Consider the following 16304-nt stretch of genomic DNA (forward strand, 5'->3'; position numbering starts at 1 on the left):
CATGGCATTAGTTTTCTTTATGTTCAATGTCCCTTTATTGCTTATTGACTAATAATAAACTTCCTTGAGAGTTTCATTTGCTTTCTCAGCAAGGAGCACTCTTGTTTTCTCAGTGACTATAATATTTCTTTTATCAGCAAAGAGAATTTTTTCACCATAAGTAACACTAGTGAAAAAGTCTTTGATGTATATCAGGAACTGTGTTGGTTCTAATATGCTACCTTGCGGATCCCCTATATTAATGTATTTTGGTTCTGTTAAGGGTTTTCCTAAATGTTTAGATCTATTTGAAGTATGTGTTATCTCTACTCTTTGTACCATATCTTCTAGGTTTGATCAAATCCAGTCATCAGCTACACCTCTTATTCCTAATGCTTCTAATTTATTTAATAGAATCTTGTGGTCGACTTTACCAAAGGGCTTAGAAAGATCCAAAAATATGCCTGTGACACACTCACCTTTGTCAAGAGCATCAAGTACAACTTTTGTGAATTTTACTGTAGCTGACTCCGTATTTTTGCCACTTCAGAAACCAAACTGTGATTCGCTTAAAAGATTGTATTTCCACAGATAATTCATTAATCTGTCTTTCATAACTGCTTCTATTATTTTTGAGAATGTTGACAGCAGGGAAATGGGCCAGTCATTTTCTATGTCAACTGGATACTTTCTTAAGCAAAGGTACAACTTTTACCTGTTTTAACTGCTCTAGAAATGTCCCTGATGTGAAGGATTCATTAATTATATTTGTTAAGGGGCCTTGCATAATCCCTATGCATTGTTTCAGTACACATATTGATACTTCATCTAAGCCTACTGACTTTTTATTTTTTAGTTTTGGAACAGTTTTATTGACTTCATTCTCTGTGGTTGGAAGTAACATCATTGTATTTAGAGCAGCATTATTTACAGGTGTTATATTTGTTTTGGGGAATTTTTACTGTAACTTCTTTGCAATACTTGTAAAATGCTGTTTACATAGTTTGCTAACTGTTGTGGATCATTTATTACCTTATCCCCCACCCTTAGCAGTATGTTATTCTGTGATGGTTTTCCTCTTCCTGTTTCCTTTTTTGTAACATTCCAGACTGGTTTGCTTTTATTCCCCACATTATATATTATGTTGTCATTAAATGAATTTTTTGCAGCACCTTCCTATAGATCTTTTTGTATCTATGATAGAAATTTAAGAATTCTGGATCACTGCGAATCTTTTACATGGAACTGAGGTGTTTAAGTGTTTGGGAGGGCTTCTTAATACCTGCTGTTATCCATCTGTTTTTGTGCGATGTTGATACAGACTTGCAGACTTTTGGAAATGCCTTTTCAAAGTTCAATTTAAACAATGTGGAGAATTTAGAGAATTTCATATTCACATTGGTTTCCTTATACACTTCAACCCAGATTTGTTTTTCTAGTTATTTTGAAAAATCTTTTATTTTGATTTCTGATAGATGTCGTTTGTAGGCTTGTAGTTTAGGGAATGATTCAATGCCTGATTTTACTGTTGTTATTTGACAGAGATGGTCTGATAGTCCGAGATCTTTTACAGCTACATCACTTTTTTCCCTGGCCATATTTGTGGCCATATGGTCAATTACTGATGCAGTCATTGTAGTAACCCTTGTTACACTATTGACCAATAGGGACATGCCAAAACTTTGAAGAATGTTTATGAAGGAGCTGCTGAATGTCTCCACACAGAATTATGTTGACCTTTGTACTTGAGACTTTATCTAGAACTCAGGCGCGGCTCGTGGTTTCTATACTGGGGAAGGCTGCGGCATTTATCGATCGGAGCCAACATAGACCTCGGGTTACGCTACAGATTAGTTTGACATAAACAACTAAGAATTCAGGGGGAGGGGGTGGGCAGATCACTCTCTACCCATAATTTTACGTACTGTATCTTCTGTAATCAGGTATTAAATATCATTAGAAGCCAACTTCGAGTTAAAATCTTTGGTTAGTGTTTTTATACGTCATTATTACATTTTCTGACACTTTGCAGCAAATCATATGTAAAGATGCGTTTCGGAGAGTCTTTAATGCGGGTCTTGATGCACCAAGTTCTTTCACTTTCATCCTATGCCCGTGTTCCAAGTTTTTACCTATTAAATTGCACACTGAATTCATATTGCGCTTGTTCCACACTCGCGGTATGTCGCAGATATTCACCAGCAAGTAAAACTCACTAAAATCTTGCAAAATATACTCCGAAAAAGAAACTTGCTCATATCACACGGTATCAACAAAAGCAGTCAGCATCAGCAAGCAAGGAAAGTAAAGTAACGGGACAAATTTCGCGCGCTTTGTCCTCTAACCACTTATGAAACTTTCGCTAGATGGCAGTACTAGTCTGTTACTGTAGTGTAGCGCACTCTGGCGGGATATTTGCAAACTTATTCTAAATGTGGATAAAATAGCCAATGGGAGAAACAAAACAACTATGTAAAGCATTATCAAAACTATAATACTAAACGTCGATTAATGACGCATCGAAGCGTAGTAGAGATGTGCAGAGACAGAGATTGGATAGCGAAGTTTCGGACACTCTACATTCCTTTATTACATAGATAGTGGAACGTGAAAAACGTGTGGTGGTTGGTATGACACCCTTAGGCTGCAAGCTCTGAGCCTTCGGCTCGCCCATAAAGAGCAGTACTATGTAGAAGCCACGCCCCCAAACCGCTACTACATGCAGCTTACGGACGTTCCAAGGCGCAGCCTAAACACTACTAACCGTTCGGAAAACATCCATCGATACAAACAGTTCCAAAAACGTTGACCGTCGTTATTTTAATCGGAATGGGAAATACGCGAAATTCGTCCTGATAATTTAAATTATGTAATACGTTCTTGCGAAATTTACTTTAACATATATTTTGGGGCGGCTCCGCCTCAGAGCCTTTAATTACGAGCCGCGCCTGCTAGAACTTCTGTTAATTTACTTAAAAAAGTGTCCACACTACCACTGGGAGATCTATACACACACAAAATGATTAATTTCTTGGTGATATCAAGTTCTGTTAATTCAACAGCTGATATTTCAACGTGTTTGTCTTTTCTTACTGTACTGATGTCATGTCTTCATTTAAAATGTGTTCCTTTTCTGATATAAATGCATGATCCTCCACCACTTGAAGTGGTTCTGCAGTAAGAGTTTGCCCTTTCATACAATGATAATACTTTCTGTGTCTCTGCACCATTGTTCAGTAATACAAACTACTCTGCAGGTCAAAGATTGGAGCTCAACTTCTAATAGTTGCATTTTATTTTTCAATGATTGTGTGTTTTGATGGAGGATTGTTAAGTCTGTGAAGTGCCCCATGTTACTCTTTCCAGTGGTTTGTTTCTCTTTGTGACATCTGGTATGCGTGATATCTGAAATGTTAAAATCTCTCTTGCTAGTGATTGTTTCAGTATTTTTTAAACTGCTGGAGATACTCTTCAGGCAAGGGAACCTGTTGTCTGGATTTATGCTTAAAAAACCTACTTTTCCTACCTATGACAACAGGTATTTGACCGTGTGTGGCCTGAGATCCACCCCCTATACTTTCATGAATCAGCTGTACCAATCTTCCCTTCCTAGGCCTGTTTAGGTGTAGACCATGCCTAGTGAAACCCCATCTGTTGATAGTCCTGAAGGGCACCAGAGAAACATGAGCAAAGTTGGCTGTCCTCAGAGCCATCCCTAACCTCACATTGATTCGCCTCATAGCTCCATCAAGGTGTGGTTGATCGTGACGTCAGAACACCTCAACAAAGTGTACGCTGGTGCCATGAGTCAGGGAAGCTATCTTGTCCAGGTCACCACCTACGTCATATGCCCCATCCCTGTCCAAACTGTTTCCCACCCCACCCACTTTCACTACATGGTCCTCTTTTGTAAAGTCCTTACATAAAGATCCTAGGTCTTCTATCACATGTCTTAGCCCTGCATTTGGCTTGAAGATACTGGTGTCCTGGTGTGCTTACCCCTAAATTTTCCTGTAACTGAGGGCCTACACCTCGCCAATGGCTACTGCCTAGCAGCAGTACTTTCTTCTTCCTAACACTTTGTACATTCCTAAGCTTTTTAGCCTCGGTTGAAGTGTGCTGCATATTTCCTGCTCCTCGTTCTACCTGAGGCTCTTCTCCACTTAACTCTGGCAGTGGTAAATACCTGTCTTTGGTATTGATGATAAAACTGTCAGATTGTGTCCTCTTTCTTGCTATCCTCCTACCAGCTGCCAGTTCCCAACCACCCTCCTCCCCCTATTTCCCTTGATCCTTATCAGTTCCTTCTTTGCTTCCTCCAACTGTGCCTAAAGGGCACAGGTTTTCCTTTCCTGTTCCGCAATCAAAATGTGATGAAAGCCAGAGATCCAAACTCATCTCAAGATGACTGTATACCTACTTGCTCTCAAAGATACCGATTTGGAACTGAAAATCAGCCTTCAACAAGCTGTGGCTTAATCACAGAATCTCCATTGTAAACATCATTACAAACATTAGAATTCATGTTAAATATGAATTAAGGAGCGGTCCTAGGTGCTTCAGTCTGGAACCGTGTGACCGCTGTGGTCGCAGGTTCGAACCCTGCCTCGGGCATGGATGTTTATGATGTCCTTAGGTTAGTTAGGTTTAAGTAGTTCTAAGTTCTAGGGGACTGATGACGTCAGATGTTAAGTCCCATAGTGCTCGGAGCCATTTGAATCATTTTTGAAATATGAATGAAGACCAGCAAGATCTGACTACAACTAATGAACATGTCAATCTGTTTTTGGTGCTACAATAAAACCTACTGGCACAAAAATAAAAAAAAGACTTTCTCTATAAGATGATCTGTTAATGTGGGGGAAATAAAATGAACACAAGTTACATTTTATATTGCCACTAGCTCGCCAGTATTTATCGGCTTCTCCCAGTAGTGTAGCCAGTGAACAATTATTCAGTGGAGCTGGCCTCATATATGAAGAACATCGAAATAAACTGAAGGGTGAAAAGGTGGCAAAATTAGTTTTTGTTAAATATAATCTGCCATTGATAAATTTTGAGTATTAATACAATAAAAATATGGTGTTTAACAAAGAATTGTTACTTTTTTCTTAGTAAATATACTTCCACTTCCATTTCTGCTTATGCTAAAATTTGCTTTAGACATCTGTTTCCATTTCTGTTTCTGTTATCACACTTTCGTCACATCACTAATTATATGTGTGTCATATCTTTGAACTGATATTTCAGCGCTTTGTACCTATTTGTTTTGTGATGCATGCTATATATGTGCTCCTCTTCTGTGTAATTATATTGAACATTGTTAAATAATGAAGGTGTGTCAAAGTGCTCGTAGCGTGTTTCGTCACCACACAACATTATGACTTACCATCTGTGACACAAATGGAATGTCAAAACATCATTTCACTTGGCACATTACTAGATGGAGATAGTGGAGTTATAACAAAAGTTAGACTATGGGGTAAGAATTGGGAACCAGAAATATTAGTAGAGTTCATCAAAGGCCAAAGCATAATTCATAACAGACGTTCTTGAAGCAGGTGGTAAGCTAAATTTCCCACCTTGCAGAGCACCAAAAAAAGAAAAAGTGTCATCCAAGTAGCAGTTCAGCTTTAGTTACTTGGTACCTGTAGGGAAGTGGCAGCAAAGGATACAAAGTTTTGCCTTGTGCACTCTGTGTGTTCCAGCAGCCATTGTGAAAAATAGGCACAACCAACTGCAAATTGCGTCGTGTGCTGAAACGATCAGTGCCTGTCATCTGAGGTCCAAGATCACACTTTATTCATTCCAGTGACTGGCAGGGAGGGTTGAGAAGACCAGCCTTGCTCACCGAGTTTCAATGAAACTCACAATCTGCAGAATTTTCTACAGAACTATTGGGGCTCTGAAGCATAGTCCCAGTACTACATCGAAAACACTATCTCACTGTATTGTTGTGATGAAATAAACACTCGCTTATTCGATAGTGTATGGTCTATTAGCTTATTACAGCAGGGTCTAAACGCATTCTAGTTACTAAAAACAAACAGATATTTCCTTTATTTTTTGAAGACGCGCCGACACTGCGATGAATACCTTTTTTAAGAATATGGTGCAATCTACTGGGAAGATGCAGAGATGGAAAACAAGTAATGCAGTGAAAGCGCATAGCGTAAAGTTATGTTACAATTAGGCACAGCAAGGGTGGCTTATTCCCTGAGCTAGAAAAAAATTAAATTTTGATGTAGCATGCATGTTATAAAGATGTGCAGCTTCGTACAGCCATTCAACATGATGAATCCTCACACCATGACGCCATCACCAGCAGACCTGACATTTTCTCGATGTTCCTGGGGTTGTATCAGCTACCAGGTTCTCTCCAGCGTAATGTGCGACGAGATTCAATGTGAAAACTGAAGCGAGATTCATCTGTGAAGAGCGTATTCGAAGTTTGATGTTGCATGGTCGAAGTTTGATGATGTTGCCAACTCCACAAAACATGGGCCCATTCACTGTGTTGGAGTGAGTGGGATGCACATGTCCAGATGTATGGCAAACAGTCCTGCTGTTCTGAGCCTCCGATACACAGTTTGCCAGGAAACAGCAACACCTGAGACAACTGCAAGCTCTGCGGCCAATTGTCTTGCAGATGTACTCCAATCTTGTCAGGCAGTTACAACCAGGTATCAATCCTGCTCTGGTGTGGTTATTCTTGGTCGTCTTTATATTGACCTACAATGGACATCTCCTGCGTATAAAATCCATCGCCATGGCCTCAATATGACACTTCGTGGCACATCCAAATATACTGAGACTTAGGTCTGTGTCTGGCCTGCTTAAAGGCAGCCGAGTATTCTACCCTACAAAAGAGAGGGTCCAAATGGCGCCTTTGTGCCATTACACTGTCAATTTCATCAATAAATTGCACTCTGCTGAGTATTAATGGACAAACAAAACAGAGATATGAGTGGATTGGTGCACTGTTTATGCTTACCTTTCTGTTACACCACTATTCACAGCATGGAGTACTGCTTTCCCACACAGAGTTAAAAGACAATAGCGCTTTTAAGGTAAATATTTATGATGGTATTGGGTGATTTCTCACTTTTTCTCTTTGCATTTTCGTGTGTACATGATTATGTTCAACTTTTGGACTCTAGTGTATATATGCTCCCCATTCAAACTATCATTATAGTAGAACATTTTAATCATTCAAAAATGTATTAGAATAATTAGTTTTGCAAGTGGTGAGCGTGACAAGACATCCTATGAAACATTACTAACTGCCTTCTCTCAAAACTGCCTAGAAAAAATATTTCAGAAACCTGTTCAAGAAGAAAATATATTAGACATAACCGCAACAAGTAGACCTGACTTCCCTGTGGATGACCATATTGATACTGGTAGGTGACAGTTACGGCAAAATTATTATTATAGTGCAAATGGCAGCTAAGACAAGTAGGAAGATTTATATGTTCGGTAAGCTATATAAAAAGGAAATCGTGTCAAACTTCACAGAAGAACTCAAATCATTTGCCTATGGGCAGAAAAATGTAAAGGAGCTGTGACTCAAGGCTAAACAAATAATTGACCCTACACTGGATAGATATTGTCATGTCGTCTGTAGAACCAAGTCCAAATCCGAAATCCAAATCGTCAGTGAAGTACAGCACTTACCAACTGAAAGCATGTTAATTATGAACACCAGTGTACCAACAGAAAGAAACAGAACTGAACTCTTGGACAGAGAGTACTGTTATTTATACGAACATCAAATGTTTTAGAGTGTACAAACATTTCAAATATAAGAAATTTCGAGAAATTTCCAGAAAAGTTAAACGTTAAATAAAAATTAATTGCTGGTTGTTGGGTTTGAACTGGCAACCCACAGCATGACAGCCAGCGATATTAACAGCTAAGTAACACTGCATGCACCAGGCGTCACATCACTGTTTTCTGTCCTGGAAAAACAGCAAAATGCAGTTTCAGAAATTGTCATTAGAGCTGAACACAGACACCTGGATCTAGATTTGTCAGTGATGCTCTGTATGGCGGCACTGGTTGCCCCTGATGTTCTGGTCATGTTATTATAAGAAGGGGGACCAGACTGGTGGAGCGCATTTTGGTAATGTGGGTTGCCTACAACAGGGGCAGGTATGCACTCAGGGGCAAACCTACTGTTCTCCTTTGGTAAACAGTACTTAACCTGAATGAGATTTTCACTCTGCAGCGGAGTGTTTCAGTACTTAACCTATTGTTTTGTTAAGTGGTTTCCATATCACCACATTTAACCTATTGTCCCCCCACCCCGCCCATTCCCCTCCTCCCTCAAGAAACCTTCCATCGCTGTTACAGGTATACATTCATGTCTCAGTTACTGGAATATCCCCTGTCACTACTATCAATTTGACTACTTAATTACATTGATCAATTAATTAACCTCTCCCCTTCTGGTGAACCCCCTCCCCTCTCACCCTCTCCTCCCTCCCGGAAAATGGCGGGAAAAAGACTCAGTTGATCGGTCATTTGGAGGGAATTCGATTGCTCTGTATGGAATCTTATTAAACAATTTAGACAATGTATGGAATAAATGGAAAGGGTATATTGTTTGTTTATAAAAAATTCAGTTTATGGGGGTTGGATTTCTCTTGCTCATCATTCTCTGCTGCTTGGAAACATCTAGGTCTTACAAGAAGCAATTAAATGGCGCAAAAATGGTGGATAACCTAATGTTCGGCACTGTACTCTGGGTATCTTAACCTAATGTTTGGGCCTTTGTCGGCACTTCACCTATTGTTCTGTTAAGTGGTTTTCCATGACATCCCCATTTCCTTAAACTATTGAACCGCCTTTGATAGCAAATTAAGTAATTAGTTATCTCCTCCCAACATTTTCTGGTACACTTTTCAAATTTCACATGATTTTGAACGCCATTTTTCGCGCATTCTTCTCTGTCATCCAACCCACCCTTTATTCAAATTAATTTAGTGTTCTGCACTTAACCTGCTGCTCTCCTCCATGTCACCAACTCACGCACACTCTACCCTTAACTATTGTACCGCTAACACCACATCGATGTAACAAAATTATGCAAATTAAATAAATCGATATTTTTCAGATGTATGGGGTAGTTTTTTTTTTAATTCACTTCATCCTATTGGTAAGTGAAATCGATGGAATAAAGAAAAGATCACTAAAAAAACACATCCCGCCACTCGACGCCCACGTGCCACCGCCCCCGCCGCAGCCGCCGCCATTGTCGCTGCCCCCGGCACCGACCCCTCCCCAGCGGTGGGGCTGCAGCAACCAGGCTGCTCGCAGCGGCCCGATTCCACAGCGTCTCCTCCTCTGCCATCATGTCCTCAACGATCACGTGAGGTACAGCACACACACCTGTCCACCTCACCACACAACTCCAAGGTGCGCTCACACTGATCCCATATGTGAAACGCCTCTGGGCAGCACGTGTGTTTACCTTTGCTGACGCTATACCTATGAATACTGACGTCACAGATCGCGCTATAGAAATTTGTTCCAGAATAGCACAGACTGCTTTCTCCTTAGCGACCCTTACAGAACATACAAGCTGCGTCCAGCTGTGCTTATCTGCCCCAGCGTGAATGACACCTCAAAGGGAAACGTCCATGTGGCGACTCACCATCTAAAAGGTTCTCAACGTTATTCCGTCATCAAATTGCTATGTAAAATGAGAGCCAAGTCGACCTCTCGGAAATTGTATAGTGTCCCAGATATACTTAACAGTAACTTTTGTAGGAGCTTTTATGATGTATCAGCTTGTCCACATGGAAATTCTTGTCCCAACAGAACCTGTTTACGAAAATAGCGTGGAATAACGCCGAATGCATCCTTCCTGATAGTCCTAACATGGCATCCTGTCCATCACGTCTTTCCCTTCCTGCTTTCAACATACACAAACGTTCTTACCACTATGTAGACACTCCTATATTCTCGCACAATGGATGTCTTGTGAAATGAATGGAACAGTATGATTAGCTCTTATCGAATTTACCCTCTGAATTACTGATGCTGCCGTTGCGGAAGCACCGTCCATCTTTCTGCAGACCAGATTTTGAGCGGTTCTTTTACACAGATCGCCATATTGCACTGGCAATTAAACGTTACAAACTACCTTACGTATCATTAAATACGGAAAGACTCTTACTCAATTACACTGCTCTCCTACCGAGGACAGGAGCTTGAATATTAGAAAGTGAAACCAATCTCTGACCCATTAATATATCACCACATACTGTATCGATCTAGTAAACATGCAATTCGTATCCTGCACCATACAAAGTCAGCCTTTTACATCATTCATACATATACCATGAAGACAGATAGCACAGTACGTATACTCACGGCACTAGTTATTTACCGTGAGGTTGATCGGGCATCCACCCCCAACGCGTGACGAGAGCGCCCTCAGTGGATGGAAGTCACTCTCAGAACTGTTCTACAAATTCGGCCTCGTTTCCCCCCTCGGCACAAATAAGTTACTTTTTTTGCTCTGGACCTGCTTGCTGGCATTCTCGCTTTTCGACACCCATCTCCAGACTCTGGGAATAAAAAAACATATGTAATTTCGCGTGGCTTGCTAGAATATAATACCATTTTCGCGGTACTTCTCGATATCAAACACATATCAATATCGCTTGTATAGCAATACCGCTCGTGCGGTATGATTCCTAAGATATAGACTGGAAATTATTTCTCTAGAAACCCGAAACGTTAGCTAGTTGGGGTGTGCAGTAAACCACTGACTAACTAGACACTTGTCACATCTGCGAAGACATTTACTCGGGAAGTAAAAAAAAGTAGAGAAAACTGATATTTCCACTCGTCAATACCGATGTCAGTGATGTAGTAGATTCCAAATCATCACTATAATTTACAAGGTCAACGAAGATGTTTCTCATGTCTAGAGAACCAGAAAAATTGTCTTCCACATGCTAGATTCACACACCGCAATCGATCTTCTCTCAACTGAATAAAGGAGAGAAATGTGCAGAAGCAGTCAGCTGAACAATTTACATTGGAGGGAATAACGGTCCAGTGCAAATGCACCTCCATATTCAATCTTCTCAAATTTCCACGCGATCACGAAAGCTATCCAACACATACTAAGTGTCAGTTAGCTATTCGGTCGTCTAGGGGACAACAAGGTCAATTTATCTACATTCCTACAATCCAACAGGCCTTTCCATTCTGACAGCTCCTACCATCAATGGGAAACGTGAATCACCCCTGCACAGGTCACAGGCGCTTCAGTCCGAGCACGCACAGGTAGAATCATCGTCCTAAGAAATAGGTCACAAATACATTTTATCCCTGTACTTACAACTAAATATTATGATCGCAGTCTCAGTTGAATGACATTGGATGATGAGCAAAGTATCGGCAATACACCCTGTTGTGTTGATATCGAGAAGCACAGCGAAAATGGTATGATATTCTAGCAAGCCACGCGAAATTACATATGTTCTTGTAATCCCAGAGTCTGGAGATGGGTGTAGAAAAGCGAGCAAGCAAGCAAGCAGGTCCGGACCAGAAACAATAACGCGTTTGTGCCGAGGGAGGAAACAGGCCGAATGTGTCGAACAGTTCTGAAAGAGAGTGACTTCCATCCACTGAGGGCGTTCTGGTCACGGGTTGGGGGTGGATGCCTGCCCGACCTCGCAATAAATATCTAGGGCTGCGAGTGTACATACTGTGCTGTCTGTCTTCACGGTATATGTACAAATTATGTAAAAGGGATGACTTTGTATGGCGCAGGATACGAATTGCGTGTTTACTAGATCGATATAGTATGTGGTGATATATTAATGGGTCAGAGATTGGTTTCACGTTTTAATATTCGAGCTCTTGTCCTCTGTGGGAGAGCAGTGTAATTGAGTAAGTGTCTTTCCGTATTTGACGATATGTAAGGTAGTTTGTAAGGTTTAATTGCCAGTGGAATATGACGATCTGTGTAAAAGAACCACTGAAAGTCTGGTCTTCAGAAAAAAAAGGGTGGACGGTGCTTCCACACCAGCAGCATCAGTAATTCAGAGGGTAAATTCGATAAGAGCTAATCATACTGCTCCATTCATTTCACAAGACATCCATTGTGCTGGCATATAGGAGTCTCTATATAGCGGTGAGAGTTTGTGTATGTTGAAAGCAGGAAGGGTAAGACATGATGGACAGGGTTCCACGTTAGGACTATTAGGAGGAATGCATTCGGCGTTATTCCACGCTATTTTCATAAACAGGTTCTGTTGAGACAAGAATTTCCATGCCGACAAGCTGAGGCATCATAAAAGCTCCTACAAAAGCGACTGTTATCTATTTCTGGGACACTATACAATTTCCGAATGGTCGACTTGGCTCTTATTTTACATGGCAATGTGACGTCAGAATAACATTGAGAACCTTTTAGAATAGATGGTGAGTCGCCACGTGGACGTTTCCCTTTGAGGTGTCACTCACGCTGGGGCAGATAAGCACAGCTGGACGCAGCTTGTATGTTCTGTAAGGGTCGCTAAGGAGAAAGCAGTCTGCGCTATTCTGTAACAGATTTCTATAACGCGATCTGTGACGTCAGTATTCATAGGTATCGCGTCAGCAAAGGTAAACACACGTGCTGCCCAGAGGCGTTTCACATATGGGATCAGTGTGAGCGCACCTTGGAGTTGTGTGGTGAGGTGGACAGGTGTATGTGCTGTACCTCACGTGATCGAAGAGGACATGATGGCAGAGGAGGAGACGCTGCGGAATCAGGCCGCTGCGAGCAGCCTGGTTGCTGCAGCCCTAACCCACTGGCCTGAGGGAGGGCGGCCCATGGACGCCAGAGCAATGCTGTGGCTGCCACCACTGATGTGGGGTCGGAGTCAGGGGCAGCGGCGGTGGCGGTGGCTGCGGCGGGGAAGGCGGCGGCGTCGGGCGTCAAGTGATGCAATGTGTTTTTTACTAGCGATCTTTTGTTTAAACTGTATTCCATCGATTTCACCGACCAATAGGATGATGCGAATTAAAGAGACTTCCCCATACATGTGAAAAATATCAATTTATTTAATTTGCATAATTTTTTTACGTCAATGTGGTTTTAACGGTACAGTAGTTAAGGGGAGAGTTTTCGTGAGTGTGTGACATGGAGGAGAGCAGCAGGTTCAGTGCAGAACACTAAGTTAACTTGAATAAAGGGTGGGTTGAATGACAGAAGAATGCGCGAGAAATGGCGTTCAAAAGCATGTGAAATTTGAAGAGTGTACAAGAAAATGGTGGGAGGAGATAACTAATTACTTAATTTGCTAGCAAAAGCGGTTCAATAGTTTAAGGAATTGGGGATGACATGGAAAACCACTTAACAGAACAATAGGTGAAGTACAGACAAAGGCCCACACATTAGGTTAAGATACCCACACTACAGTGCTGAACATTAGGTTATGCAACATGTGTGCTCCATGTAACTGCTTCTTGTAAGACCTAGATGTTTCCAAGCAGCAGAGAATGAACTGAATTTTTTTATAAATCTATAATATACACTTCCATATATTCCATACATTGTCTGGGCCAACAAGGGACTTCATGGATGCGACTAACAGTGCAATCGATTATATTTCTAACCTAGATGTTTGTTTGTGATATTGTAACTGTTTTGTGTGTTATGTACTTTTAGATTTTTCATACGTGATTTGTACTTGCCATACGCTAAATAAATAAATACATTGTCTAAATTGTTTAAATAATATTCCATACAGCGCAATCGATTTCCCTCCAAATGACCAATCAACTGAGTCTTTTTCCCACCATTTTCCGGTAGGGAGGAGAGGATGGGAGGTGAGGGGGTTTACCAGATGGGGAGAGTTTAATTAATTGGTCAACTTAATTAAGTAGTCAATCAAACTGATAGTAGTGATAGGGGACATTCCAATAACTCAGACATGAATATGTACCTGTAGCAGTGAGGAGAGGTTTGTGGGAGGGGGTGGGGGGACAATAGGTTAAGTGTGGTGACATGGAAAACCACTTAACAGAACAATAGGTTAAGAACCTGTCATCAAAGGAGAACAGGTCATGTACCTGTCAATCAAAGGAGAACAATAGGTTTGCGCCTGAGTGCAATCCTGTCTCTGATGTAGGCAAGTGACACTAACAAAATGCTCTTGCATCGACCTAGCCCCCCTACTATTACATCCTCTTTCTTGTGTCACTCATAGGCCGACTACTGCCTACCATCCACAGGTGAATAGCCTGACAGAATACTTGAATAAGACGTTGGCAGATATGCTCTCGATGTACATTGATGTCAAACAGAAGTACTGGAATACAATTATGTTTGACATGCTATTTGCATACAACGTGGTGAAACAAGACAGTACTGGCTTCACACTGCTTTTTGCCCCACAGCTACTACACTCCTGGAAATGGAAAAAAGAACACATTGACACCGGTGTGTCAGACCCACCATACTTGCTCCAGACACTGCGAGAGGGCTGTACAAGCAATGATCACACGCACGGCACAGCGGACACACCAGGAAGCGCGGTGTTGGCCGTCGAATGGCGCTAGCTGCGCAGCATTTGTGCACCAACGCCGTCAGTGTCAGCCAGTTTGCCGTGGCATACGGAGCTCCATCGCAGTCTTTAACACTGGTAGCATGCCGCGACAGCGTGGGCGTGAACCGTATGTGCAGTTGACGGACTTTGAGCGAGGGCGTATAGTGGGCATGCGGGAGGCCGGGAGGACGTACCGCCAAATTGCTCAACACGTGGGGCGTGAGGTCTCCACAGTACATCGATGTTGTCGCCAGTGGTCGGCGGAAGGTGCACGTGCCCATCGACCTGGGACCGGACCGCAGCGACGCATGGATGCACGCCAAGACCGTAGGATCCTACGCAGTGCCGTAGGGGACCGCACCGCCACTTCCCAGCAAATTAGGGACACTGTTGCTCCTGGGGTATCGGCGACGACCATTCGCAACCGTCTCCATGAAGCTGGGCTACGGTCCCGCACACCGTTAGGCCGTCTTCCGCTCACGCCCCAACATCGTGCAGCCCGCCTCCAGTGGTGTCGCGACAGGCGTGAATGGAGGGACGAATGGAGACGTGTCGTCTTCAGCGATGAGAGTCGCTTCTGCCTTGGTACCAATGATGGTCGTATGCGTGTTTGGCACCGTGCAGGTGAGCGCCACAATCAGGACTGCATACGACCGAGGCACACAGGGCCAACACCCGGCATCATGGTGTGGGGAGCGATCTCCTACACTGGCCGTACACCACTGGTGATCGTCGAGGGGACACTGAATAGTGCACGGTACATCCAAACCGTCATCGAACCCATCGTTCTACCATTCCTAGACCGGCAAGGGAACTTGCTGTTCCAACAGGACAATGCACGTCCGCATGTATCCCGTGCCACCCAACGTGCTCTAGAAGGTGTAAGTCAACTACCCTGGCCAGCAAGATCTCCGGATCTGTCCCCCATTGAGCATGTTTGGGACTGGATGAAGCGTCGTCTCACGCGGTCTGCACATCCAGCACGAACGCTGGTCCAACTGAGGCGCCAGGTGGAAATGGCATGGCAAGCCGTTCCACAGGACTACATCCAGCATCTCTACGATCGTCTCCATGGGAGAATAGCAGCCTGCATTGCTGCGAAAGGTGGATATACACTGTACTAGTGCCGACATTGTGCATGCTCTGTTGCCTGTGTCTATGTGCCTGTGGTTCTGTCAGTGTGATCATGTGATGTATCTGACCCCAGGAATGTGTCAATAAAGTTTCCCCTTCCTGGGACAATGAGTTCACGGTGTACTTATTTCAATTTCCAGGAGTGTAGATCAAAACGACGATAGATGCACTGTTTCCATTTCAAGTGGACCATACTCAGAATGATACGTGAAATACCTCATTAACAGGATCAAAGAAGCAATGCAGCTGGTTCGCATATGAACGCTAGATGCCTGGGAGAAAGACCAAGAGCGCTATAACGCCAGACACCAGTCACTGAGATACACCAGTCACTGAGATACAGCTCGGGGGACTTGGTACATCTTCTTATGCTTATGACTATGAGACAAGTTACAAATCGCTGCTTTGGGGTATAATGTATCCATTGTTGTCCACCACATGTTCGAAAGTTGCTGGAGTGTTACATAATCCAAGCAGCATAACTTGGAACTCATAGAGACCATCAGGAATTATGAAAGCAGTTTTCTCTGATCATCCTCATCAACCTCGATGTGCCAGTAGCCAGTCTTCTTGTCCTCTCAGGCAATGTGTAGATGTGCCCTTTTGTGATTTTGATCAGTCATTGGTGGTCGA

Source organism: Schistocerca cancellata, chromosome 6 (genome assembly GCF_023864275.1).
Source record: "Schistocerca cancellata isolate TAMUIC-IGC-003103 chromosome 6, iqSchCanc2.1, whole genome shotgun sequence".
Lineage (NCBI taxonomy): Eukaryota > Metazoa > Arthropoda > Insecta > Orthoptera > Acrididae > Schistocerca > Schistocerca cancellata.